Source organism: Phasianus colchicus, chromosome 5, assembly GCF_987193195.1.
Source record: "Phasianus colchicus chromosome 5, bPhaCol1.hap1.1, whole genome shotgun sequence".
NCBI classification, from domain to species: domain Eukaryota; kingdom Metazoa; phylum Chordata; class Aves; order Galliformes; family Phasianidae; genus Phasianus; species Phasianus colchicus.
The window spans coordinates 28,097,678-28,124,780 of NC_143440.1; the positions used below are offsets into that span (position 1 = coordinate 28,097,678).

A 27,103-nucleotide genomic window follows, 5' to 3' on the forward strand; every position below is an offset into this window, starting at 1 on the left:
AGTAAGAGACAACTATTAATAGAAAGCTAATCTAATGTCTCACTTTACAGAATACACAAAATTGCAGTAAAGCCTAAGTTCACTAAAATCAACAATGTACTTCAGGGCTTCATTTAGGCCGATGATGAGACACATTAAAAAACTCTCGGAATTTTAAAAACATTTTTGTATCTAGAAGAGTTCATCCTTCAAGACCTTGGAAGAAGTTTTTAATTAATAATTTGACATTACCAGAGGGAAGATCCTCCTGACCATTCATGCAGCCACTACAGTTTGCCCTTTTCTCCTCTCTTCACAGCGACTACGGTGAAAATTTAAAATTTGCATCTTTGTGGCAGAACATTTGACTCAAATCTTAAACAAAATGCACAAATTCCAAAGAAGAGCCATTCTGCAATACTCACTGAAATTATAAATACACTCCCCCTCTGCATTCTTCATACCACAATTTATTTTACAAGTGGATAACTGAGGAAAACAACAACAACTCAGCAATGGGCAACAGCAGAGGCACTGAGAGCAAGGTTTATGATTATTTTCAACTGGGAGGTCAAGCTTTCAGCAAAGATATATGCTACTGGATCCAAAACTGAAAAACAGAAAGCATCAGATGCTCTCTATCACTGTGGTTCAGAAGATTACAATCACTATATCAGCCATAAACCCAGATGTATTCTGTGACCATTGATATACGTTTAATTATTGTCAGCATTTGTGTCAAATCTTCTTAAAGCCCTCAAACGAGGCAGAGTTCAAGAAAGCCTTTTAGACTAGCTAATTTTTTTAGCGTGGGTTTTTTGTTGTTTTTTATGCCAGCTGTATTTGGAAGGGTGCATTAAGTATAGTACAGAGCATTCAACTTGTCACCCACTTGTTTGGTGATCCAGACAATTACATACACATGAAATCACACTGAGTAGATGAAGCAATGCCCACTATTAAAGATCTAACTCAATCTATAAGATTGCTATTTGATAATTTCAATTTTCCCTGAAATTACTAACTGACCCAGGCTCCCCAAAGGCACAATCTTACAATGCAATTATTTTCAAAGAATTAAGCTGATTCTCAAAGCTCTGAAGAGAAAACATCAATATATAGAAACATGATACCAAGCAATAACTTCTGCCCATCACTGAGATTATGAAAGATTTCATCCTGACTGTCAGTGCAGTTCCATGCTACACCTAAATGTTTCACTGTTTCCCCTTCAATTTGCAATATAATAAGATGTTTCATTTAATCCCTTCTCAAACGAGATCTTTATTTCATTTTTTTCTTCAACAAAACATTTTTGGTAAAGACCATCTTCAAAAAGATAAGTGATAAAACTTATGTAACTGTTACCTATTTCTTGATACAAACAACCATCGGCAAAAAAGAATAAGGCTACTTAAACTCAGAGCCACGTCATACAAACCACAGGAGTTGGCCTGTATCATAAAACCACAAATGGTTTATCAGATTAGGAGATCCACTTGAGCTGAAACTCCGAAGTACCTCCTGAAATTTCTTCATTTCATTTCATTTGCTGAAATACCCTTATACAAATTTGAAAAGCACTGTCTATTACATAATGCTAATCAAGCTCGGAAAAATTGAGCCATACTTGTTTGTTAAATATTAGCACTGAAAATTCACCAAGCAAGAATTTTTGTTCTTCTGTCAAAAACATAAAAGTTGAAGCAATTCAGTACTTATTTACTTATCTAAAAACAACCATAAGAATTTTGTTAGTGATGACAAAAAAATTCAAACCCAGTGTCATGGTTTTGGTTTTTGCTTATTTGATTTTCAATATTCCACATCAAAACATCATGTACTGGAATTAAAGTGTTAATGCTCCAATTCCAGGTACCTATCCCTGTACATTACGGAAGTCACGGGATCTTTTTCAGGTTTGACTCGGTCTCGGGAACTCTCTCTCATATCTTATTTGATTTATTAGTCTCAATTTCAATTAGATTGTATTATATTGTATTATTTTGCATTCCGATATCATAGTTAGTAAAATAAGTTTACCTCCATAGATTGTTGCCGCTGTTTTTTTCCTTTTCCCCCTTCCTTCCCATTTTGTGGGCCCAGGCGGGGGGTGGGGAGGGCAGGGGCCTACTGCCCCCTGTCACGGGCATAAACTGATCTAGTTAATTCCGTGACACCCAGGAACAACCCAACCGATTTTCATCCCTAGCAGAAGAGGTAAGGGCGGTCTTCTACAAAGTGAAACCTTGAAGATGGAAATAATTGCTGAATTACATAACAAATTGATTTTCTCTGATGGACAAATCTCATCAAGGCATATTATTAAATTTCTGCTCATGAATCATTGGAAGGTTTATTATCTATAATGATCAATTAAAGATATGTTTCCAAGAACATTAACGTGTCACGTGCTTTAAGATCAACAAATAGATTTTCTAGAGCTGTGTTAATAAAACAGTAGTTGCATAACTGACTTGCCTACATTGATGCAGAAATGTAGGACTCAATGAGGCTTAGAGAATATCAGAAAGATGAGAGAAAAGTCCTGAAGAGATAGAGAGGAGGTGAAATGGTCTCTGATTCACTCAAGGGAAAGGAAATTTCTTCAAATGACAAAAGAAGAGTCAATGAGCTTCTGTAAACCTGAAGTCATTCTTCTAAATTAAGAAGGGCCAAATTCATTAATCTAGCAGTCCTGAGGCAAAAGCTTCAGTCCTACCAGAAAGTAAACAGAATTAGATGGATGCTTTAAGCCAGCATTGTGGAATGATGCTGTCATCCCGTGAGCTATCAGAAGCTATAACCACTTCTGCTCTGCAAAAATGAAGTCCCGAGGGGAGAAAGGAGATGAAGCCAAGGGAGAGCTTTGCTGGCTCCAAAGCAATCACAGGAAGTTTCTCATTACTGGAATTTCAGACTAAAAAATAAACTACAACAAACTCTTGACACAGAAGACCCTGAAACTTGAGACACAAAAATGGGCCAAATCGAGGCATGTAAAAATATTCATAATAGAGTCTTCATCTGAGACAGCAGAAGTAGTTACTCCATAAAGAAAACATAATATGTACTATGCTTTACATCCTTTTGTATGTCTCAAAGCTCCAATACCCAGATCACATAAATTTCCTGCATCAAAAAGTTTGCTTTGGGAATATTTTAGCCTGATACAGTTTTCAAGAGGAACTAGCAGATTCCCTGACAATGGAAGAAAAAAGTAACAGATTCACTGTCAAGTGAATTATGAAGGCCCTTAAAGGACAAAGTGATGATGCTAAGACTGACTGCATGCTCTAGCTGAGAAGGAACCACAAGTGGTTGGTGTCTTCCTTCCCATCCTCTTCCCTGTCAGTGCGCTCATACATGCCCTAGGCAGCTAAGCTCAAGTGAATAGTGCCAGGCCACTGCTTCTGTGGTGGATCCAGGATTCCAGATGGGACCCCAAAAGGTCATTTTTCATCCCTATGTACACAGCACAGTTCAAAGTATTGCACTCATCAACAACTAAAAAAAAAACCAACAACAAACAAAACAGCACATCAGCATTTTCTTTTTCAGCAATCAATTATATACAGACAACTATAGAATCACACAATCCTTAACGCTCAAAAAAACACAACCTGTATTTTTAGAACAATGCTCAAGTTCAGCACAGCGAGGCAGGAATAGAAATTGCTTTTAAAACAAACAGTACAAATGCCACATTACCAACAGTTTCCATCAACAGAATTAACTTCGTTTCAAACAAAACATCTGAACACAAACTGGAAACTATACAGACTTCACCTGAAATGTAGCAGAGCATACCATACACTAGTTTATTAACTTGAAAAAAAATAAATGTACAGACAAACATAGCACAGAACCATCCCTTTTGGAAAACTCATCCCACTCCAGCTCCAAGAGCTGATAATCCAAGGTAGGCAGATGAATTCCAGCAAGGAGTGAGTGCACACAGAGCTGAGTAGCTCCGCAGCCTGCAAAAGGGCTGAGAAGCAGCAAGAGATAAAATGCAACAAGCAGAGTGCTTCACAGAGAAGGCAATGGTAAAGGAAACACAAGATGGGCAAAACACAAGTTAGGGCAGAACTGTAACCAAGTAGCTGACTTAACCCTGACATGGGCTCTGTTCTAGCTGGCCTAGGTGCTGTACAGCAGAAAGCACAGCGAGCTGGGTAGCAATTTATTCAGCAAGTACAGCACTACTTGCATGCTAGTATGAAGTACTTCACTCTGTCCACAGCTGCTTTCCAGGGGTTTCCCATGCAGTAAGAGTTACTCAGAAAGATTTCTTACAAGAAGAATTCGGAATAGAGGCATCTGCAGTTTACTTGTGGAGCTCCACAGCAGCAGTGGAGAAAATGTGCTAGCTCTTTTAAAGTACAGTTACTTTCACTAGGTGAATCTGAAAACCATAACCGCTATTTAATGAAAAAAGTTCATTCTCTGAAGCTACCAGAACTCTTAGGCTCATTGATACACTCTACTTTTTAAAGATAAAGAATTGTACGTCTAAATTCCACAAGTATGAAATGCTGGCAGGCCCATCCACTGTTTTCTACTAAACATATTGATATTTTCATCAAGGATTTTATCAGCCATTTAAGCATAATCCATCCTGATACACAACCTTAAGAATACATGTGCAATACTGAAAGCTGGGACATCAGTATCATCTATCAGGAACACTGTCAAATACTTGAATTATAAAGCCTCATCTTAGCTGTGAGCAACTTCCAGTTCAAGCAAAAGCACTTGTAGATTTTGATTCCTTAAAGCGATGAGGTAACAGTTAAAATTCTTTCCTATAAATTGCTCTCGTCATTTCCCATCTTCCTGTACATCAGATTTCTGACATTTATTGCAACTCTTGGGAAAACTTTGAGCAGAAAAAAAAAAGAACTAATGATTGAAGATGACAATTGAAGACCTTTCCAATTTTTTTAAAATATTACATTTAACCTTTAAATATATAACCTGCATAATCATATTTCTGCAGATACATCCATGTAGATACTATGGTCACGCACATAACTGAACATCCACATGCAGTTAGATATCCCACCTGGCTCACTGAGAAAAAAAAATGTTGAACTAGAAGAAAATTTTGGCCAAGACAGATTGGACTACAGCAATTCTACAACACTTTCCGTACAGTACAGTATTAGCAAATTGCTATGAAAAATAACAACATATTGCCAAAGAGGAAGAAAAAAACAGCGTCAGATTTCACCAAATACAAACTCATACACACAATTTCAGAACCTCTCTCTCTAAATATCACAAAAAATTACATAATTTGTAAGCACATATTTCATGCATGTATTTACAATGTTAGTTAGACAGTGAAAGGGAGAATCCCCAAAATCTGGTAAGCGTCTTTGAATGCAGCATTCTATGGAAGTGTGCCAAGTAGACGGGTATGAGAAAAATTCATGCATTTAACTAAAAATCAAAGTAGTTTCATTCATTTTCCTCCTCATTTTGCCAGTTTTTCAGAATAATTAATAACACTTATTTACAAAGAGGTCAATTAAAAGTTCTGGCACGGATGATAATGTTTATTAAGCCATTTGCACTGGAACAAGGAGCTGTCCTTTCTCATTTTTCAGCTGCGCTGTGAATTGCACCATGAGTAACGGCTGCTGGAAAAGACCAAGTTAGAGCACCAGCACTGCTGAACTAAATTCCCTTGTAAAAATGCTACTCATGAAATACTATCATTAAAGCCATTACTAATCTACATATCTTCTGGGAACTATTTACTCCACAGCTCTTCATGACAACAAATGAGAATAGAATCAGAACATAGGGTAGTGAGTTTGTTACAGATACCTTTGTACTAGACTAAGAGCTCACTGGATATCAAAAAACTGAGGTCAAAGAAAGGACAAACACACCACTTCATAACAGAACTTATATAAAAGTAGGCAGCTTTGGAGTAGAATAATGTAAATATAAGTTTCACAGAACAAAATGAAAAAAGACGAGATTTTATACAGGACTTTTTTGAAAGCTCTAAGATCCATACAGAAATTGTGCACATACACAGCCCTTGGGACAATAAGCTCTTTTTTAATGTTTTAATGATACCATGTTAAAAAAAAAACACACCACACATCCCATAGAACGATACACTAGAAGAAATTACATGGCAGATCAAAAGAAGCGGATGAAGTTTCCTATTGTAAGTACTGCTTTTCTTTTAATATTACAGTGCCATTTCAAAATGCACTCAGATTAAACTATTCTGAAGAGTCCAACAAGAAATATCTAGTTATTTTAGCCCAAGATGCCCCAAATGCACTTAACTCCACCTTCCCTCCTGCCATAAATACTTTTCATGCAATTTGGGTGTGAAATGTAGGGAAAGCAGCAGCTGGAGGCTAGGAGACAGCTGAGCATCTAGTGGAACTGATCTCCTTAGCACTGTGACACTACACGTGCATTCATTAATAGACATTACCCACTTTATAGAAGGGCATTTTGTTTGTTTGAATCTATGGTTTCAAACACTGAAAGCTTGTGGATAAAGCATGCTGCATCTTTGACAGGGACCTGAAACATGCCCTCAGCAATTCCTTTAAGAGACACTTAAAAGTCTGTGGGCCTGTCCTACAAACACACTTTCACCAGAGCAACCCACAGGGATAACAGTGAGCAATCCTTACAGCAGCATGACACAGAGCTAAAAGCAGAAGATGAAAACATCATTTCCCTAGAGCAGAGCAATAGTCTCAGTCACTTTTTCAAAGCTTCACTGAAGACACAGATCTTAACGCCTCTCTTCAAGTATAGGAAGAAATAGATGCAGAGCCATGGAAATGTCTTCTCCACTGTCTATTCATATTAGCAACTGAAAGACACTGTATTGAATGGAGGACTGATGGCAAACAGCACATTGATGAAAGCTAAATAGTCAAGGAAAAAAACTTGGAAAACAAAGCTACTTTTTGTCCTGTAATATTTTGTTGAAAGATTTGATTCAGAGAATTAGTTAATATTCAGTGAAATGCTTCCCTAATTCCTCCATAAATATAAGAAGAAAAAAAAAAGAGAGAGTAATATGTGACATGCCTGTTGTATACTGTAAAGCAGCTAAAATTAGCTCGTGCAGGTCAAGCAGCTGTAAGAAGTCATAAGCATCAGATTAACTTCTCAGGAAGCAGACAACTCAAACAAGCAGCAAAAGGCTCCCTGAGCCCTACCAGGTCCTAATCTGCATAAGTCACCTTCCAGATTTGGCATCACTAACAAATTTCCTTTGGCCTCCTCAAACTGTCGAACGCTGTGCCTTCTAGAGCACTTCTGTTTAGTTCCCAACACTGCTCCATTAGGAAATTGTTTAAAAGCTTTCAGCCACAGCATTTTACTTAAATCTGTTGGCGACAGCATTGCTAAGAAAATACATTTTATTAATCAGATCTCTTAACAACCCATTAAAGATTAGATGGGCTTTGAAGCTGTACAAAATGTTTACAGAGACTCTTGTTAAAAGCACAGAATGCACATTTCATTTAGCCTTTTAAAGAAAGCAAATATTATTTATTATACATTAAGCAGTAGTGTGCCCTGAGGTTCCTGCTTAGAGCTCTGCCATGTAAATGTGAGTGATAAAACAGCTACAAGTTGTCAGCCCAGGCAGAAGCAGCAGCTGGGGAAACGCTTCAGCCTCTCAGGGGCTCAGCACAGCACCATGCTTCTGTTGTTCCTGCTTACGGAGGACAGCTCTCAGGAGGATGGCATTTAATTAGTTCCAAAGGCTTCTGCAAGGTTCTCATTTCACAAACTGAATGATAATTCAAATGCTACAGGTAATGCTATGCATGGAGCACCATAAAGGTGACTCCCTAACAGCACAGTAATGAATAGCCTCAAGGAGGTTGTCAAGGAGAAAGGGCAGGTGTAGATGTCTCACTGCAGTCACTCCACCTTTAAGATCTCCAAGGGAAAAATGTCCCTTAATTAAGAAAGCAGTGCTGTTTCACCAGTACTTTCATACACACTAACTGCATATTCACATTGTACTATGGCATCCGATTACTTCATATAACATGTTTTTCTACAGGCAGGCACATTTCTTCTCATCACACATTGGTAATTCCTTTTCAAAGCTGATGTCTAGTAAAGGCCAACCTCAGAGACCTTACTGTAAACAGAAAAGCTCATGAAGCACCCCAGCTACGGATTTCTGTTTCCCAGTGAGTTGTGCATGAGAATAGGAATCCAGCAACCAATTTCTTGTCCTTTCAAAGAGGACTTTTGCAAGAGATAAGGAGAATTTCAGTGATAGAATGATATCCACATGCAAAACTGCCCAAATACCACTCAATGGGGACAAAGAAAAAAATGGCTAGTTTTCCCTCAAATCCTTCTGGAGACAAAAAAAAAAAAAAAAAAAAAAAAGATATTTACTCCCCTTGGTATTCTTTAAAGTTGTATCTACAAAGGCTCTGCAAAATAAGCAAAGCTTGACCAAGTCAGAACAGCTCTGAGTGTCACAGTGCTTGGCTGTGTGGCAGTGCCAGCAATCCTGCCTTGCTGAGCCAAGCTCCTGCAGCGAAGGGCAGACAGACTGGTCTGGATATGAAGAATGCATTTAATAGATGGCTTCATTAAGACAAACTGAAGCTGACTCCTGATCCAACTCCATGCTGGCAGCAGCTGACGAGGGGGAAGAGAAAATGAGCAGAAGTGTCCAATGCAGAACAAGGGCTGCAGTGTGGCTCTGGGGTGCTGCTGGAGGCAAGACCCAAAGAGAACAGTGCTGCGTAAACTGCAGCACGCTATTAGCTGGAAGCTGTTTAGACAACTTTCATATAAATCCTAAATTAATTCCTTAGATGGCCACTTCTTCCTGCAAAATCTCTGGCGAGTTCAGAATACTGATTTCTAAAGCAAAAAAAGAAAAAAAAATTTTGCAGAATCACGATTACTATTTCCATTGCTAAATTTTATGCAGACAGTAGTTCTTTTAACTTTACATCAAAGCGCAAATGCAGGGAAGACCCTTCCTTGGACAAGATCCGTATGCTTTGAGATACCCTACTCGTTAGTCTTCAAGAATAAAATTACTAGAAAACTCCTGCATTTAATAAGGGACATTCCCATGAGCTTTGATAAATTAAATGTTTATAGCAGCAAGACCATATTTCTAAAGAAACTCAATGACAGTTTTACATAGGAGACAACTGAAGAGACAACTCCTCAGCACTGTAAAAACTTCATAAATCCTTCAGAATAAAAATGATTTAAAAAACAACTATTTTCTTTCAAAAAAGTTTTCAACACAAAGTGTACATTAACCAACTATGGCCTGCCTAAACCATTTTGATTTAAGCACGTTCTGTTACGCATGTGAGAGTGTGGAAAAGTTTAACACGGTCATATTCATGTAGCTGGCCACAAGCATTCTGCAGCTTTCTGTTCTGAATGGCAGCCAGCAAATCTATCCTGACAGATGAGTGTTTTATTTTCCTTTTGGAATTCCTCTCATCTTTGAGGTTTCACTGGAACCTTGCTTATTAAATGATCTTCACTTTGCTGTTTTCAGAGAAGGCCTGAAAGAAGCCGACACAGCTGAAGTGCTGACTGAGGCACGAGAGCTCATTGTGCCCTAGGTAACCCAGGTGCCAACACCAACAGGAAAAAAAAGATATACTTGTCCACTTGGCCCCTGTATTACTTCCTCTATTTTCACCATTTATACATACTCAAAGTCAAAATCAACTCATTTATGAGCAGAAATAGGAAGTGCAGTTGTGAGAAACCACCAAGTTTTCTACTATTTGCTCATGACAGTATTTTCAGTTTCCACTTACCAACCCCAATGAATTTTCATAGGTTCAGACAGATTCTCCCAGATTGCTTGCTACATGTCCTACCAGCCTACTAGCCACACCTGAGATGCAGAAATAATACAAGAGTGATGAAGATGCTGATCAGCCTACCTTGTGACAACATGAGTACAGAAGTGAAGACATGATTCAAATTAACAGATGAAACAGAAATAAAGCCAGAAGAAACATAATATATCTACAGCAATAACAAATCTTAAGACTATATATAAAATACAGCACAAAGTATATACTTGGAGATAACGTAAGCACAGATGCTACTCAGTCTCTCTTTGTGTCAGAAAGTCTGCTGCAGAATCAAATCTTAGCAACACTGCACTAAAATATTCTAGAACGTGATAAGTGTCAAGACAGCACAAAGAAATCCATTACCTGATCATTAATTTGTAAGTTCTCCTCTCACAGAACATTGCATATGTATATAATTAGCAACATTCGTCCACTCTTCTGGCTTCAAAGGACTTACTGTAGCTACCCAGAGCTCCAAAGCATAAACCAGTATTTGAGTAGGATTTATCACATTGTGCCTTATCTCTTGCTTGCAAAAATGCTGGATGCTACATGCATGCTATCGTCAAGTGAAAATTTCCAGTTTGCTCAAGAAATTGACTTAAACACTTTGTATAATCTTAAGTAGCTTCTAGTGTCCTAGACACAGTACATTCCTGGACTGATCTGTCTGTTATACCTACCCATTCAACACTCTCAAGCCAAATGCTATTTCAAGAATTATACCTCCAGCATTTTTCAACCATCTCAATTTTTTTTTTTTTTTTTTGTAAGCTTTTAGTGCTTTTAATTCTGAATAAAGAATTTTCCAGACGTTGGGATAAATACCATCTATTTATCTTTGGTGCTTAGTCTTCTCTCCAAGCAGTTAAAAATGAAAAGAATGCTGTTTATTGAACTAAAACAGCTCTCAGTTAAACGCTAATCATTACCAGTGGTGAAAAAGTATTTCAGCTATATAGGATCTAAGCTCTACCCTTAAAATACTTCATATTGCAAATCTTCCCTGCCACTGCATTTTGTGGTTTGACATGCAATTTAACATTCCTCTTTCCATGATTTCTCAATTTCTCAAAAATATCTCACATCTCCTTGGAAACCTGAGCACAACATAACAGAGGCTTCCAGCTCTAATGCTTATAAGCAGGTCAGAAAAAGAACTGCATTCCCTTGCTAGTCAGGATAAGGTTCAACACCTCATTTTTCAGTGAATGTATCCAACATCAATCTGACCCTCCTCCTCATAATTTTCTTATTTCCCTTCACATCCAGTCACTCAAAACTTATTGATTCTTTCAGCTACTAACTTACACTCACCTTGAAGTTCATTGAGTTTTCTAAGAATCTAAACAGAAAAATGTAAGTGATATAAAGAGGGTGGTACTTCAGAAACAGTACTCCACAGAGAAAAAAGGCCCCATTAAAAAAAGGCAAAAACAAAGACAGCTAAAGATCCCTTTTTGCTCAGGTGTTTAAAATTATAATCTTTATATCAACTGATTTCTACATCAATTGCTCTTAGTTTTATTTCAGATCAGCACAGGATACAGAAAAAAAAAGCCCAGCAGACTAAATTTTTTGAGGTTCATGCCTACAACCCCCAGCTTGGGAGCTGCTGTTAAGATGTTAACATCAATGCTACTTACCATCAAACAGTATTTGCTCCCCAGGTCACAATTCTTAAAATATCACTCACACTGCAGTAGGAAAGTTCTGCATCTCGATCTGGATTTGGAACTGCCAAAAGAAACACAGGCACACCCCTAGCTCTGAAAAGGAACTCTCCCCACCTTTTAGTTTAGTTTATTGCCACGCTCTCTCAAAGCAAGTCTGAAAACATGCAGCTTAAGAACCCTTCACTTTGCTGTAGCACGGTAGCAAATTTAGACATCTCCCCTGCAAGGCCATCTTCACTACTACAACGCAACATACCTTTCTCAAATAAAACCTAGGATACTAACAGTATTTCCTATGAATTACACACCTTCAGCAGCATAAGATAAATTTTCTCTTATAGGCAAAAGCAGTGTTTTCTCAACTGAAGCTTGGTGGGAAATTTGAATCATCCAGTTAATGCAGCTCAGCTGAAGGATTTTCAGTGACAGGAATCAAGAACAACAAGAAGCACAAAAGTTTCAACGTGTAGTGAGAAAGCAGCAAGAATTAAGTTATTTTCCCAAGACAATGGACACGAAAGGTAGATTGAGCGTTACCTTCCCAAAATACTGTCAGAGCCAGAGAAGTTGTTCAACTAAATTGAAAGTTGATGAGTTCACCATTAATCAAACAGGTACTTCATCATATGTTAACCCAGGGAACTCACTGCTGAGGGACACAGGACTGCAAAGCTGAAAGCTTGCTAACATTAAAGGAGAGAACAAAAGATAAAATACCATCGCAATAGAAAATATTTAAAAATAAAGACCTGAAAAAGATACAAGTGTCTTTGAGCTTTACAATAGAAGCTGAACTAACAGGACCCAGAGAGAGATTCCCTAGAGTATATTATTATCATAACAGCCTATTGTAGGTTCTTGTGCACAGTCATCCCAAGCATCTGTTACAAGTCCTAATTAAAGAACAGATGGTCTGACCCAAAATGGTGATTCCTATGACCCTGTATTTATCAGCAGGTGGGGAAAATAAGTTTTGAGGTCTCAAGCAAGCAAAGCAAGATTAACAAAAACAGATAGCTAAGGAGGTTTCAAAGCCATCTGGTATTCATGACTTACTGGAAATAATATTCCTGAAGATTTTGCATGATGTATTTTCCCCAGTCTCTCTACTGAGAAAACAGTCCTCTATAAACTCCACCAACTGCAAAGATGACTTAGCTCCAGAAGCATAAACGTTATGGAGCTAGTAAATGCATCTCTGTTTTATGTAGAGCTAGCAGAGCATAGCTATTCCAGCTGTACAGTGAAATTTATAGAAGCAGAAGAAATCAGCATGTTTAGATAAACGTTAGAGGCAATCTTCAGCATGATCTGAAGAGATTATTGTACTGGTAAAACCAAGGAAAGCAACATAGATAGGAAAAGGAAATAAAAAGCACAAGAAGATTCTCCAAAACAAGCCATCTGACATTTGAATAAAGAATTAATCTCCTCCTGTCCCCCTCCAAGTTCTCCTAAGCAAGTCAGACTTCAATAGTCACGGTTGTCACCCATCCTCTCCAAACAAATTACACCAATGAACCATACATCAGTTTTGACCAAGTTGGATAAGACTCTAAAGTCTCAGGAGCGCCATATTCCTAAAATTGAATGACAAGTTGGCAGTTTGATAGGTAAAGATCAAACTAGTGTCAACACCAAAGAAAAAGTTGCAGCATAAGATCAATTTAACTTTATGCCTACTGTTTGAAAATGATTTCGCTATGCATGCTTTTTTTTTTTAAAAAAAAAAGAGTATAATCAATGACAAAGTAAGCAACCTTCATTTAATACCAGGTGAGAGAACACTTCCAAAAAGTTTTCAGAGAGCAGATGGAGCTGAAGCCCACTTAGCTAAGGAGGTCTCCATCTGTTTATTCCTGTTCCTGACATCACATGCCCATGCACCACACAATGGGATGGGCTGGCTGAGCTGAACTGTTAGAAGTATGTAAGGATGGGGAAGAGATGTTTTACCTGGATTGTTCCCTCAATCTGTGTCTTCGTGTGACTGTATGAACATTTATGACAGTGAAGGAAGCAGGAACGGGCAAGCAGGAAGTTCTTTCAGTGTCTGCCAGGGATTAAGAGCCCTTTGCTCTAAAGCAGACAGTTGATAAGAAACAGGAGGTCTATAAAATCATGGAAAACATGGAAAAGAGGCGTAGGAAATCATAATTTGCTTTTTCTCCTAACATAGAGTTGGGCAGCAAGTAATGGGTACAATTTTCAAAACAATGACAGTATCTGTACAAGCCACATAGAATAGAATATTACTAGGCTGTAGAAACGTTTCTTGCTACATGAATCAACAAAAGCATAATCTACTAAAGCATATTATGTACATACGTTTCCACTGATTCAAGAGTCTGCTGAAAGTTAGAGTGAAAAAGGTGGTGAAGACCAGTCATTGTATGCTTCCCCTGCTCTCATGCTCTTCTCTAAGCATGTGAAGTTCAGTGAGCATGACAATCTAAAGAAAGCTGCTAAGGTAAATGAATGCACAGCCTGACCCACTATGTTATCTTATGGTCTTCTTAACCAACTACCTTACAGTAAGTTATCTGAACTAAAAAGCAATCACCGGTATTTTGGAAATACTTGTATTCAGAGTATTTTAGGGGAACTCCATAGAACAAGTCGCATGAAAGAATACACCAAGTATTATATCAAAAATCTGACTGCATATTGGTAATTACTTCTCCTTAGTTAAAAAGTTTAAGGAAAGAACTGTTGTAACAATATTCTTCCTAGAAGAAAAAAAAAAAAAATCAAGGATATAAAGGCTTCACTAAATTAAAACCATTTCTTGAACTGATTTTTTGCCATTAACAAATGTAAATCACTGACTTCACCTAAAATGAAGTGAAAGATCTGAAAAAAGCCTCCCACTCAAAACATCACTTTCCCTCCCTCCCTTCCCATACAGACGTGGAAAAAATGGACTTGTGATGTGTTGACTCATTATGCACCACTCATATCTTCCCTCAGTGACAGCACACTTTGTACCACATTTTATCCTCAATGTGAGGTAAGAAAATGTTCTGTTTAGGTATAGATTTGCCTGTGTATTTTAAGCACAGGTCAAAAGAAGTACAGGTATACTGTGAAAAACTGCATTCCCAAATCTGATTATAGATATAGAACACAGATTAAAACACATTAATCTGTCCAGAAACAATCTTATGTTCTTTAGGAGAATTCCTTCTTCAGGTGCTTTCTTCTTCAAGATTTTTTTCAAATTCTACTGGTAAGACAGCATTTCTGATAATATGGCACCTATACAGAACATTTTGAAATACTCTGTTGAGAAACAAACAAAAATCAAACCACAACATTAACTTTTAACACGCACACATTACAAGAGCTACAGTAATACCTTAAGAAACATCTGAATAACTCTGACAGCCAGTAGGTCTTCATAAAGAAAAGAAAATATTTTACAGTGATAAAAGAAAGATAAGATGTCCACAGACCAATAGTATTTGGTGATAGCCAATTACACTTGAAGTTATGGTGAGCACGATGGTCATAATACGATGCTGAAGCTGTAATCACTTTCTCCAACAACAAATGCTGCTGCTAAGAATCATCTGCACCCAGAGTACTAATGTTCTTACTAAACCCTGCTGCGAGGGACTGTTGTACTGAAGTTCTCTAAATATTATATACCACTGTAAGCAATGAAAATTCAGGGGCAGGTAAGGCAGATCCACTCCACAATTTTGAACAATTCCAAAATAGAACTGGAGGCAGATTGAGGGGAATATATATATACATACACACACACACATATATGTAAGCCAGCATGAACTCCTCAGCCCTGATTCTCACTGGCTCTTGTTTTAGAAGGGTATTCATGCATTACTGGTTACAGTAACTTGTAACCAACTGGCTACAGTAACTTGCAAATTTCTACACCTACCAGTGCATCCCCAATAGGACACATCTGTTTGCATATTCTTAAATGGAGCAATTTTAAGTACCCTTAACATATATTTGATGTCTCAGCTAACAGTAACTGAGAAGCAGAATTACAATTATCTACAGATTCATGCTGGTATTTAATATTAAATAAACAATCCTGTATCTTCATATGCAAAGCAATTTCCATTCACAAATGCATTTCCTTAGCAAAAAAGAAAAGTCTTCACTTGGCACTTAAAGATTCACAAAGCCACATTTGCTCGGTTTATGAAAATCTCTCACTGGCTAACTTCAAGATGTAATGCCTCTCTTTCCCAGGAAAATTCTGGGACAAAATTGGTAATTAGAATGAGCTCATGGCAAACTATATGCCTTCCTTCAAGACAATTTTTCCACAAAGCTTTGATACCCCTGGCCTCATTAAATCATACATAAGCATCTAAAAGGGCAACGTTGTCAAATGCGTCACAGAGACGTACGTGGCTGGGAAGGGAGGGAGAGCATGCACAACCTCAGACAACTCTGGCAGCCATGACACCACGACCACACACAATACAACTTTTGCACAGCGTGATGCAATAGCATAGGCAAGGAAGGACGTTTGTAACTGAAGTCAGTTGGGGTAGCCTCACTTACGAAAAGCTGGAGAGAGAACTGCCATGCTGCATAGTCTGAGGACCACTGGAAAGATGCTTCCACACTGACCTCCAAGTTTTCTGTTTGCTAATTGTTTTCTTCAGCATTTTATAAGACATTTAATTATTCTTCTTCCACTGCTCAATTGCATGGTTACTGAAAATACTCCAGTTCACAGATGATGGACAGGCTTTACATTGCACTGGTGGCTCTCAAGCCAGAAGCTGAGAACAGACACAAACACACTGGTAAATGCTATGAAAGCAATAGATTTCAGTGATTTCCTTTAAAAAAAAAAAAAAAACCAAAAACTTTGGGGGTCATCCATCAAATTGACAAGCTGATGGCTGTCCTTGCTTCCGTTTGAATTGTTATAGCTAGGTTCACTGCTAACTCATCAAATAATTTGTTTACTTTCTTATATTTCCAGCTATCTTAAACTGAATGGCGACAGCACAGGCTCCGAACCTCATTATTTCATATTTTGCACTGTGTATGGCTCTTTCTCCAGTAACTGGCCTACTCGTGTGATACTGTCACATTCCTAAGACTCTGAACTTCTAAAAATAAATCTAGTGCTTTTTTTTTTTTTTTTTTTTTTGAAACTAACAGTGAACGATCACATGAAATTGCTGGAAAGACAAATTCATGAAAACAAAATACAGTTTTGGTACCAGTAAAGAACACTTATGCAAAGCAGGTATGAGAAAAAGCAAGCTCTCCAATATTTTGCTTGATTCACTTACATCAGATCATAAAGGCTAAAGCCTCTTATAGGTCAAGTTCCTTTTCACAAATTTCTTCTTACAGTTTTAAACCTAAAACATCACTTAGATGTTCTAATTTATGAAATTATTTTAAGTATGAGCAATCAGACCAATAAGCAAAGCTTTGACTTTTTTTTTTGTAACTAATGACAAATAGGAGATAGTAGAGGGGTGGGGGTTTTTTGTTGTGTGGTTTTTTGTTGTTGTTGTTGTTTTTTCCCCCATCCTGGAGGGGAGAGAAATGTCAATGGTTTGTGACATAGGATCCAGTAATCTCATTATTTGCTGTTTTTAGCATTAAAAAGGCTTACAAAATAAGCCATCCATGCTTGCCATTAATTCTGCATACCAAAAAAACCCTGATAATCTTAAAATTTGAGTTATGTAAAAAGTAATAGCATTCACAACTGTTACTTTTTGCTACCACTACTGTGTCTACTAGATTCCTACACCTGCATTTATAACCGCAGCACTGTTCCCTCTCAGCAGAAAACAGTACAGGCAGCCCATTTGTTTTCCTGGTTTGACTTCTCTGCAAACTGACTGATCACCGCAGCAGTTCCTGAGCCTCCCTCCCTTGAAACTGCCTCCCTGCCTCTCCCCTCATGCATGGGATGGGGAACTGTAGGGCTGTTTCTGGCTTGTTCCAAGCAGCTGTCACCCGAGCCATGCAGCCCTGCAGTCCCCCCTTTGACTGCACAAGCCAAGCAGTCTTCCACACCCCTCTGCCTTTTCAGTCCCAATCCCTGCAACTCCCAGAGTAGCTGTTGTTCACGTTACGCCTAAACCAACTCCTGCTTCCAAATGTTGGCCCTACTCATCTCCTGCTGCATATCCAGCAGATACATTTCTCTGGCTTCCAGAACTGAGAAATTTAAGGGCTTAAGAGAAAGGAGATTCATTCTCCTCCCTGCCCCTGCTCCATTCTTCAGTTTTCCAGGCACACACTAGCTTTCTTGCATTACAAATACATAGTAGAAAACAGTAGAAAACTACCTCCTAACAAAAACCAATACAGCCTCTTTTTGCTGATGTGTCACATCAGCTTAGGCTCAGGTAAGTGCCAAAACAAGGGAGAGAGAGCAGGAACAAGGCACCCATCTTTCACAGTACTGTTTAGCTGTAACATAAAGCTACCAGCTGTAATTCACATTCAGAGACTTCCAACAAAGTTCATTATTATCCTAAAGACCGTAGGGATGCGTGTGCACTTTCCAAGTTTGAAGAAAAATGCCAAATACAACACATATATATAAAAAAACTCATGGATCAACTAAATTAAAAGCAAGAGTCCAGAGCGTAAGAATCTGTATTTCTGAAGAAACAAATGCACTATTCTTCAGCAATTTCAGTAAGTCCTTACTTCCGCAATTTGATAGTAATTAATGGTATAAATGTAAATCAAGATCTCATTGGGTGCCCATCTTCATCTTCAAGCACCCAAATACGTGCACAGGTCTGACGGCTGCACCACCATGATCAAACTGCCAAACTAAGCTAAGTAAGCAGATCAAGATCCTCCCCTCTTTCTCCTGTTCAAAATTACTAAACCAAAAAAATATAAATCAACTCCTCAATGTGATTCTTGCAATCTAGAGGGGAGCTTTTGGCTTTCATTCCAGTACTTATTCCCAAAACACTGCTGTAAAGTATAAAAATGAATTAATGATGTTTTGATACAAGACAGCTCACTCAGACACCACACAGGACAGATTTACTGTTCTCATCATTAAATAAAACATTCAGAAATCCCCAGAGACTTATTTTTCACCAATGTTGACAGAGACACGTACTGCTTTTATTATCACTGTTTAAGCTAAGAATAGAAGTTTACTATGCATTTCAAACGTCTGAAGCAAAAAAATAACAGGAGTTTCCCCTGAGCATCTGTCATTATTCTCAATTAGGAGCCATGAAAAATCATACATAATTTGAGGTTAAGACAATCGGAATATAAGACAAATTATTTTACATACTAAACTCTGTTCAGACTTCTCTGCAAACACACATTACTATGAGTGTTTTCAATTAATTCAGATTATGAATGTGCTATTCACAGAAGAGTTCCACTTACAGAAAGACAGTTCCTCTTGGTAGTATCACAGACATCTGAGGAAGGGCACAGGAAATCTCTCTTCAAAGATGTAGCAGCTGGTAAAATAGAGAGAAAACTAAACAAAATATACAGATAAAATATTCTTGTTCAGAGTTAACTAACCTCAAGAGCTACGCAGCCAAAGAGTCTGAGAACAAAATTCTTGACAAAGAAACCTCATACCAAGAGCATCTGCCACAAAATCCCAGGTTTTTGTATCAGCTGTACTTTCACATACACGTTTCAAAGCCAAACAATTGTATGCACTTTGCTGTTCCCAGAACCTCTGCAGCTCATTTCTATCTGGTGCTCATGAACCCATTCCTCCCACTTTTCTGCTCACTTCCCTCACTCCTATTCCCCCCTCCTTTTTTTTCTTTTCAACGGTTTCCTGCTCTTACATTCTTTTCTTTCTCTCCTCCTAGTGGCCTGTCCTTCTGTCTCCCAGCCAAGCATCTTTTTCTTTCTGTTCTTCAGCCCTCTGGTATGTGAATCACAAGTGTTTCCTCCCTCCACACCACTGATGCCAGCACAGAAAGCACCACGTATACAGAACAGATTGTCTCTGCAGGCTCAATGCTGAGACCTGCAGCTAACAGAGCTTATTTCTGAAAAAAGCAATTAGAGTGGAAGACCCACAGACACCGCAGCCCCACACCAGGGCAGGCTTAGGTGCTTTGCTACTATGTGCCAAGTGTAGCCATGTTTGCAAATCGTGAGGCAGTGAAGCCAACTGTGCATTCTTCAGCAAACTCGACAGTCAGAGCAGTAAACTAAGTCTAAATGCATGAACATCTGTCCAAGTTAAAAGTCACTGAAATAAAAGGATTAAACTGGGACAGGTCAAGAGCCCCCTGAACAGCTTTTTGATGCATAGGACAGGTTCACCCACAAGCATGCAAAACTTCTGGTGCAACACAGCCCTCTTATTTCTCTTCTATTTATATGAAATAAATAGCTCATTAGCTAAACTCAGCAAGATAGCCAAGACACACCATGCACTTCAATGCAGTATCAATGCGTGCTACACACTGGAGCTCAGGTCTGTTCCCTCCCACCCTGTGGTGTGAGGCCTCTCAACCAACCCCAGTCAGCACACAGCGGTGCCAGCACCACTCCTTTCAAAGGCAGCACCCGAGTAAACATGTTCAGTGAAATCCTGTGTATGCCATAATCCAGGATGTTGTATTTAACTTCATGGATTTTTCCAGCTGTTCATTAATCCCCACTGAATGGGGAGAAGAGCACAGATGGAAAAGAAAATCGACCTTCCCTCAACAGTATATCTTCCTACAGTCAGTAATGTAATTCTACTGGGTCAGGCCTTGCAGTTTTTAATTTTAAAAAATGTCCTCAAATTTTCATTCAAGTTAGAAAAAGCAAGCTAACATTAAGCTCTGCTGTGCAACTACATTTTCAGCTATTTGGAATTATTTTCTACTTGTCTTGCACTTAGAGTGCTTTCTCAGACGTGACAGATTAAACAGAAGCCCGTTCTTCAAATAGAAGTTATCAGAAAACTTACATGGAAAAAATCTACTAAGCCATACTGAATCTGCATCTGTTTATTTAGCTTTGCATTGCTCTTTAACGTCTTGATCTCACTGCTTAAATTTACTTCTATTCCATAGAATGGAATAAAGTAAGAAAGATGTTATCTTCTCAGAGTAGGGGTTTTCAGTCTGAGTCACATCACCGGCAGGACCACTAAAGGATGCTCAAATACTAGCTCAGTATTTCATAAAATAAATTTGTCAAACAGCAAATATTTATGAAAGGAGGCATTAGATATGTCAGAGCAGTTTCCAGTCACAATGGTTTCAACTTCCAGCACACGTATTCAAATTACTTTTTTAATCTGTGGTGCTTTACCTGCTTATTTAATTACCATTGCATTCGAAAACTTCAACAGTTTAATCCACCTACTTACCTACAATAACCTATACTGGGGTATATAAATAACTGGTCTAAATCATTCCTATAGCGTTACTGATTTGCTTTGAGAGATTCCAGAATATTGTGTGCGTCTTTCAACAACAGTAGAGTGGAGAAAGTGAATTTAAGGAGTGATAGGACAAATAAAATAACTCAGATGCTCAAGACAAATTTGGATATATCCCTGGAAGAAAAAAAACAAGGGAGAAATCAATGTAAGTTACTGAAATTATAGTCAAACTAAATATAATATTTACTTTTGACTGGGCAGATGTCTAAGGGGAGCAGCAGTTATGGTTTATGTAAGTGATGCCTCTGACACCATCCAACATGATCTATAGATCACGTTTCTGAAATAACTGCTGTATGTAAGTGTAACTGCTGGATAATTTTCTTTCAGAGTACTAAAACCATGGCTTAGTTTAAAATAAAAATAAAAATACAGGGGAAGCGTTAAAGCATTTCAGGTTGAGTCAGCTAAAACTTGTCCCGCATCAAGTTTTGCTTCATATTTCCATTAATAATGCGGGTACCCAACTGGAAGAATACTGAAAGAATCTGTAAGTGCCACCAAGCCAGGGGACCAAGGAGCATGTAGGAGATAGCTGCAATTAAAGGTGAGCCTGCCAATCAGAGATTCCAAAGCCAACCACACATGGTCTATTCAGAGGAAAGCAAAACAAAATACTATAGGTCTGAAAGAGATAAACAAATTCAAAAAAAAAAAAAAGGGAAACAGTCAACTAATGAGTAATAAAGCAGAAAAGAACTTAGTTGTACTGAATCACAGGCTGTGTAAGAGTTATAAACGTGATGCTCCACTCAGGCAGATATCATTCTGGAAAGTACAGAGACTATGACGCACAAGAAGTGAAAGGAAATATTTTAAGTCTACACAACAAGATAGCCCTACCTATGAAATACCATGCAGATAATTCTTCTGCATTCTGAGAAATATATCTGAAAATCGGTTTCTAAGGTTACTAAAAACAAAGACAGCAACCGCAGACAGAAACTCATCTTCTTAATATATAGTTTCGCATATCTGGTTTTCCAAGAGGTGTTTAAAGTAAATAAACTTGTTGCTTTTTTTTTTTCTATGGTCTTTAAGTACAAACTCATTTCTGTGAATTATTTTAAGTGATAACACATCTAAATTGATATCTCTTGCTCTTTGCCTCCTCTCCTCAAATAGGAAAACTCCTTCCAACTGAAGTTCTTCTCTTTGTCACCTTGTAAACCTAACTTGAAATACCTTATTTAGAATTAAACAACGCAGATAACAGAAAATCACAATACACTTAACAGTGTTATCTGCACTTCTTTTTCCACATTTGGCAGTTTTCCATGCAGTCACACTTTGAAACTTGGTTTCAATGGGAAGGTTTTCATTTTTTTCATTTTTCAAAGTGTCAAAATACATCATACGTTGTATATACCTTCACCATGAAATATTTTGAATTTTACCTACAGGTGTCTGTGCACACACATGTATTTTAGCTCCATAAACAGACATGTACTTTAGCACCAATTTTATTTTTCAAGTTTCCTTTGAAACATCAATAATATTCCAACTCAAACTTTGCCAAATCTGGCACAAATTTACATAAATATAGAAATAATCAAAGCATTTATCAGAGTGGAAGCATTAACAGCGCATACTAAAGTGTGACACCATGTTTCAGACTTTCATGGAATTCAGACTTTAATCAACTCTTGTTTAGGTTTTACCCCTAGTTCTTTCATCAACATTCCTTGCTGGCATAAATTTAATAATAGTACATTTTTCAGATATACAGATCACCTTCTGTGATCTGGTAGATGGGCGCACAAGGGCAAACAGGCACTAGCAATAGTAAAACAAAAAAACCTAGAAATTGACACTACTCTTCTTTTTCTACAAAAGCATGCATATTTACTAGTTCAGAAATTGGAAAAATGGAATAACACGCAAAGCCATTTGAAAACCCAAGACTCTTTAAACATCATGTGAAAATATTTGCTGAAGGATACAAAAAGACATTGATTACATCTCCAGAACTACGTTAAACTATCTGTGAAACTAGAACATGACTTCTTGATCCAACAGACCTGCACCTGAAGGAATTAAAGAAGTAACCCAATTCCAGGAAAGGTACTTGCAGTACTGCCAGAGAAGTAAAGAAAGTAACCACTGACATTTGGACAGAAAGAAATATATATACCACACTGTTCTCTCTGACTCTGTGGACAGAATGCAGTGGTTTTAATTGCACACTAACTTGCCGCTTGCAGAAACAAAAAACACAGAAATTATTTATTTGGTACATAGAATAAATGTGTTGGGTTTTTTTGTTTGTTTGTTTGTTTTTAACTAATCCTCTTAACATCTCTTTCTCTTGACATCCACATTAACAGGAAAAAAAAAATAGAGAACTGGCTGACTGGCAGAGCTCAGACGTTGTGATCAGCAGTGCAGAATCTAGCTGGAGGCCTGCAGCTAGCAGTGTTCCCCACGGGTTGGTACTGGGTCTGGTCTTGTTCAACATCTTCATCAGTAACCTGGATGAAAGGATAGACTGCATCTCCAGCAGGTTTGCTGATTATAGAAAGCTGGCAGGAGTGGCTGACACACCAGCAGGCTGTGCTGCCATTCAGTAAGAGCTGGACAGACTGGATGGTTGGGGAGAGCGTAATCTAATGAGGTTTAACAAGAGCAAGTGTAGACTCCTAGACCTGGAGAAGAATAACCACAGGTTATCCGTACAGGTTAGAGGCTGACCAGCTGAAGAGGAGCTCTGCAGAGAAGGATCTGGGTGTCCGGGTGGACAACAGGTTGGCCATGAGCCAGCACCGTGCATTCAGCCAAGAAGGCCAATGTTATCCCGGAGTGCATTAAGAATAGTGTGGCAAACAGGTCAAGGGAGGTTATCTTTCCTTCTACTCTGCTCTTTTGAGGCCACATCTGGAATACTGTGTCCAGTTCTGGGCTCATTTCAAAACAGACAGGGATCTCCCAGAAAGAGTCCAGCAGAGGACAATAAAGACGATTCGGAACCTGAAGCAAGCCCCATATGAGGAGAGGCTGAGAAACCTGGGACTCTTCAAAGTATGGAGCAGAGAAGGCTGAGAGACAACCTCATTACTCTTTATAAATATCTAAAGTGTGGGAGTTAAGTCAATGGGGCTGACTCAACAGAACAAGGAGCAGGCAGCAACAGAATAAGGGGCAACAGCCAGACACCGAAACATGGGAAGTTCCATACTAACATAACACAATAAAGAACTCCACTGTCAGAGTGACAAAATTCTGGAAGAGACTGCCCAGAAAGGTTGTGGAATCTCCTTCTCTGGAGACATTCAAGACCCATCTGGACACCTACCTGTGCAACCTGTGGTAGAGAATCTGCTTTAGCAAGAGGGTATGACTTGATCTCGAGAGGTTGCTTCAAACTCCTACGGTTCTTTAATTTTGTGGGGGGGAAAAACACCATCAGGAATCCAGTAAACTGGAGAAAAACAATAATATAGTAAAAGAGAACAAGTTACCAATATCCACACGTACAAGGCAGTACCACTACTCCTGAAGGGATACAAGCACTTGTTGGTATAGGGATATATAGAGAATATATCTATATTCTCTATAGAATAGGTACAACAGAGAATAGGGATAACGTTATCATCATCCTAGAGAAGATGAGCTCTCATTGCATAGTGTTTTCCATCAGACAACAATTCTCAAGGTATTTCCCTTCTACATTCTGAGATCTTGCAAGCCTGCAAAACCAGCAGCAAGCTCTTAAGTACTGAACCACCAACCTTATTCACCAACAGGTCTTTGCTACCAACAGCTGCCAAGTTATATGGTCATTGTGTGTAAAACCCATGAAGTCTCAATGCCTTTAAAAGGCAAGAAACTGCTTTGTATGAAGAACTGATGATTAAAAGATACAATCTGTGGCAAAGTCCATAATATAGTTCAAAGCTTGTGATTCCTGGTCCAGCATTCCCATTTTTAGACAATGATTTGGTCAGCATATTGGGTAAATTTTTAAAAATCTGCCCTTTTATACTTGAAGTACTAAAATAAAAAAATATTACACTAGAGAATAAACAGCTGTCTAAACATCTTTTGAAGTCCAGAAAAGAAATCCTACATCACTGTGAGGGATTTCATTCTTGAATAGGTTAGGCAGAGGCACCTTGGTATCATCAACAAAACTCCCTAGTATTTTAGGGATTTGCTTTTGTTTTGAAGGATAGAGAGGATGGATACTTATACTTCTTTTTCATGTACTTGTTTACATTCTTTTGGTCAGAATGAAGATGCTTATACATTAGATCCTATTCTGACACACAAAAGTTTATTACGGAATTTCTAAGTGAGAATCTATCAAAATACAGGAAAGCACCATCTGGTTTATAGAAAACAAGACACTGGTCTGAAAGGTTTTATGTTTTATACTGATCCTGTTGATATTATAAAGAGAAACTATGCTGAGATTGCCTCTATTCCTGCTTGTGACAGATCTATGATTACACTGTTTACTCTTACAAGTATAATGAATGCACTGGAACACATCATAAAGATTCTCAGACTAACAAAATGGACTTACTGAAATAGTTATTAATTCTAGCTGATAACACAAAACACTTTCCTACTAATAAGGTAAGGAAAACATTATCTTATACTCTGGGTCATCTTTGATCCACATAAACTCCCAACATATCACGTTACAACAAAAGATGACAAGTGAAACAATTGCCTTTGTTTGAAAAGCATCAGGAACACAGATCTGCACGTGGCAAGATGATGAAGGAATATCAACTTTGAAGTACTCCCTTAATATTTCCATTATCTGACAAGCCGCGGTCTCTGTAACTTCATCGGAATTTCCAATTTATACATATATTTTTCCTCAAATCAACATCCAAACTGACTCATCTCCAAAATTCCTAAGGAAAAACTTTTTGTGTGTTATTCAAGAGTACCTATACAACCAAATCATTTACAAGATCATACAGGTGCACGCTTACCATTAATAAAAATACTAATTTCACAGATATCCTTGAGTAAATCTGGATTACAAGCAGAGCCACACTGTTTGGCCAATGTGAAGTAAAAGTAAGAATAGCATAATAAAAACCAAGTATACCAACAGTAATGAAAGAAACCTAGTTGGGTTTGGTTTCTTACTGAATATTGTCCTACGTTTCAAAGCACCTTCCCCTCTCCTCATTTACTCAGCTTAATACATTTGGATCCACTACCCGAGAAGCGCTCACACTGCACTCTCCAGCTGGGCAACACAACAGATTTTTCTCTGTTCAAGCCACTATCCTGCACAAGCTATCTGGAACTTAATATAATTGAGGCTTGCACCTATCCATCAAACATGATTGAAATAAGCAAGTTCAAAAGCTGCTAGGAAAGGCATGTCATGATTAAAGCAGGTTTAAGAAACAGTACGTAATACAAAGTAACCATATTTCTGCCCACCACAAGAATATTTCAACCAAGTATCTGTGAACTAATACAATACTAAAAAGATATGATCACCACTAAACATTACACCTCGCCACACTGTTTCCACACATGAAAACAAATCTCTGTAATTGTTTTTTTTTTCAGTAAACACAGCTGCTCTTCTCTCCTTTCAGAAAGGCTGCACTGTGGAAAAGAATTCTTCATTATCTTAAACAGAAAATAAAAGAGTCGATTCAGAACAAAAATGAACCATAGGATTTAGCCTCAAAATATACAAGTAACTTTAACTAAACAAGCTTAAACTTACTTAACAGCATATTATCTCCAATAGTTTCATCACTGTTTCAGAATGTAGCAGATTCTCCTATTCCTTAGCACAGAGAAGGAAAAGAAAAATAAAAGGTGGGGGTGTTTATCAGCTGTTCAACCCAGAAACAAGAAAGACCATCTTCTGTAACACGAAGTATAACACAATACAACATAATCACTCCATGCCCACTAAGCTTTAAACATACTTTAAAGTTTGGTACTATAAAGTAAAAAGAAACTTCGTACCACATAAGCTCCTCTACTGCAAAGCAGAACATCTTGACATGGCTGTTTCTCATTTTTTATAATGCTCATTCCTAAAAACATTTCAAATATAGTTCCATAATTCCTTGTCAGAAGTACTTGCTGGATAAAAACTGTTTTCCAAACACTAAACCTGATATTATTGGTCTGATGTGCTTGCACTAAAAATAAACTGATAGTATAAGCCATAAAGTCAAATT

At 38.0% G+C, this 27,103-nt stretch overlaps 1 protein-coding gene across 14 annotated transcripts in view; it reads right to left on the minus strand.

Moving 5' to 3' along the window:
* The window catches only part of SIPA1L1 (signal induced proliferation associated 1 like 1), a 196,213-nt gene that overhangs the window by 93,245 nt on the left and 75,865 nt on the right, over positions 1–27,103 (minus strand). For 8 of the 14 annotated variants that reach the window (XM_090141097.1, XM_090141099.1, XM_090141105.1 and 5 more), the window contains one exon: positions 18,908–18,984. The exons of 4 other annotated variants lie outside the window; for them this stretch is intronic. The gene's annotated coding sequence lies outside the window, so the exon portion shown is untranslated. Of the gene's footprint in view, positions 1–16,066; positions 16,291–18,907; positions 19,005–27,103 lie in introns of those variants that run through there. 2 more of the 14 variants (XM_090141094.1, XM_090141093.1) reach the window with 2 other exon arrangements.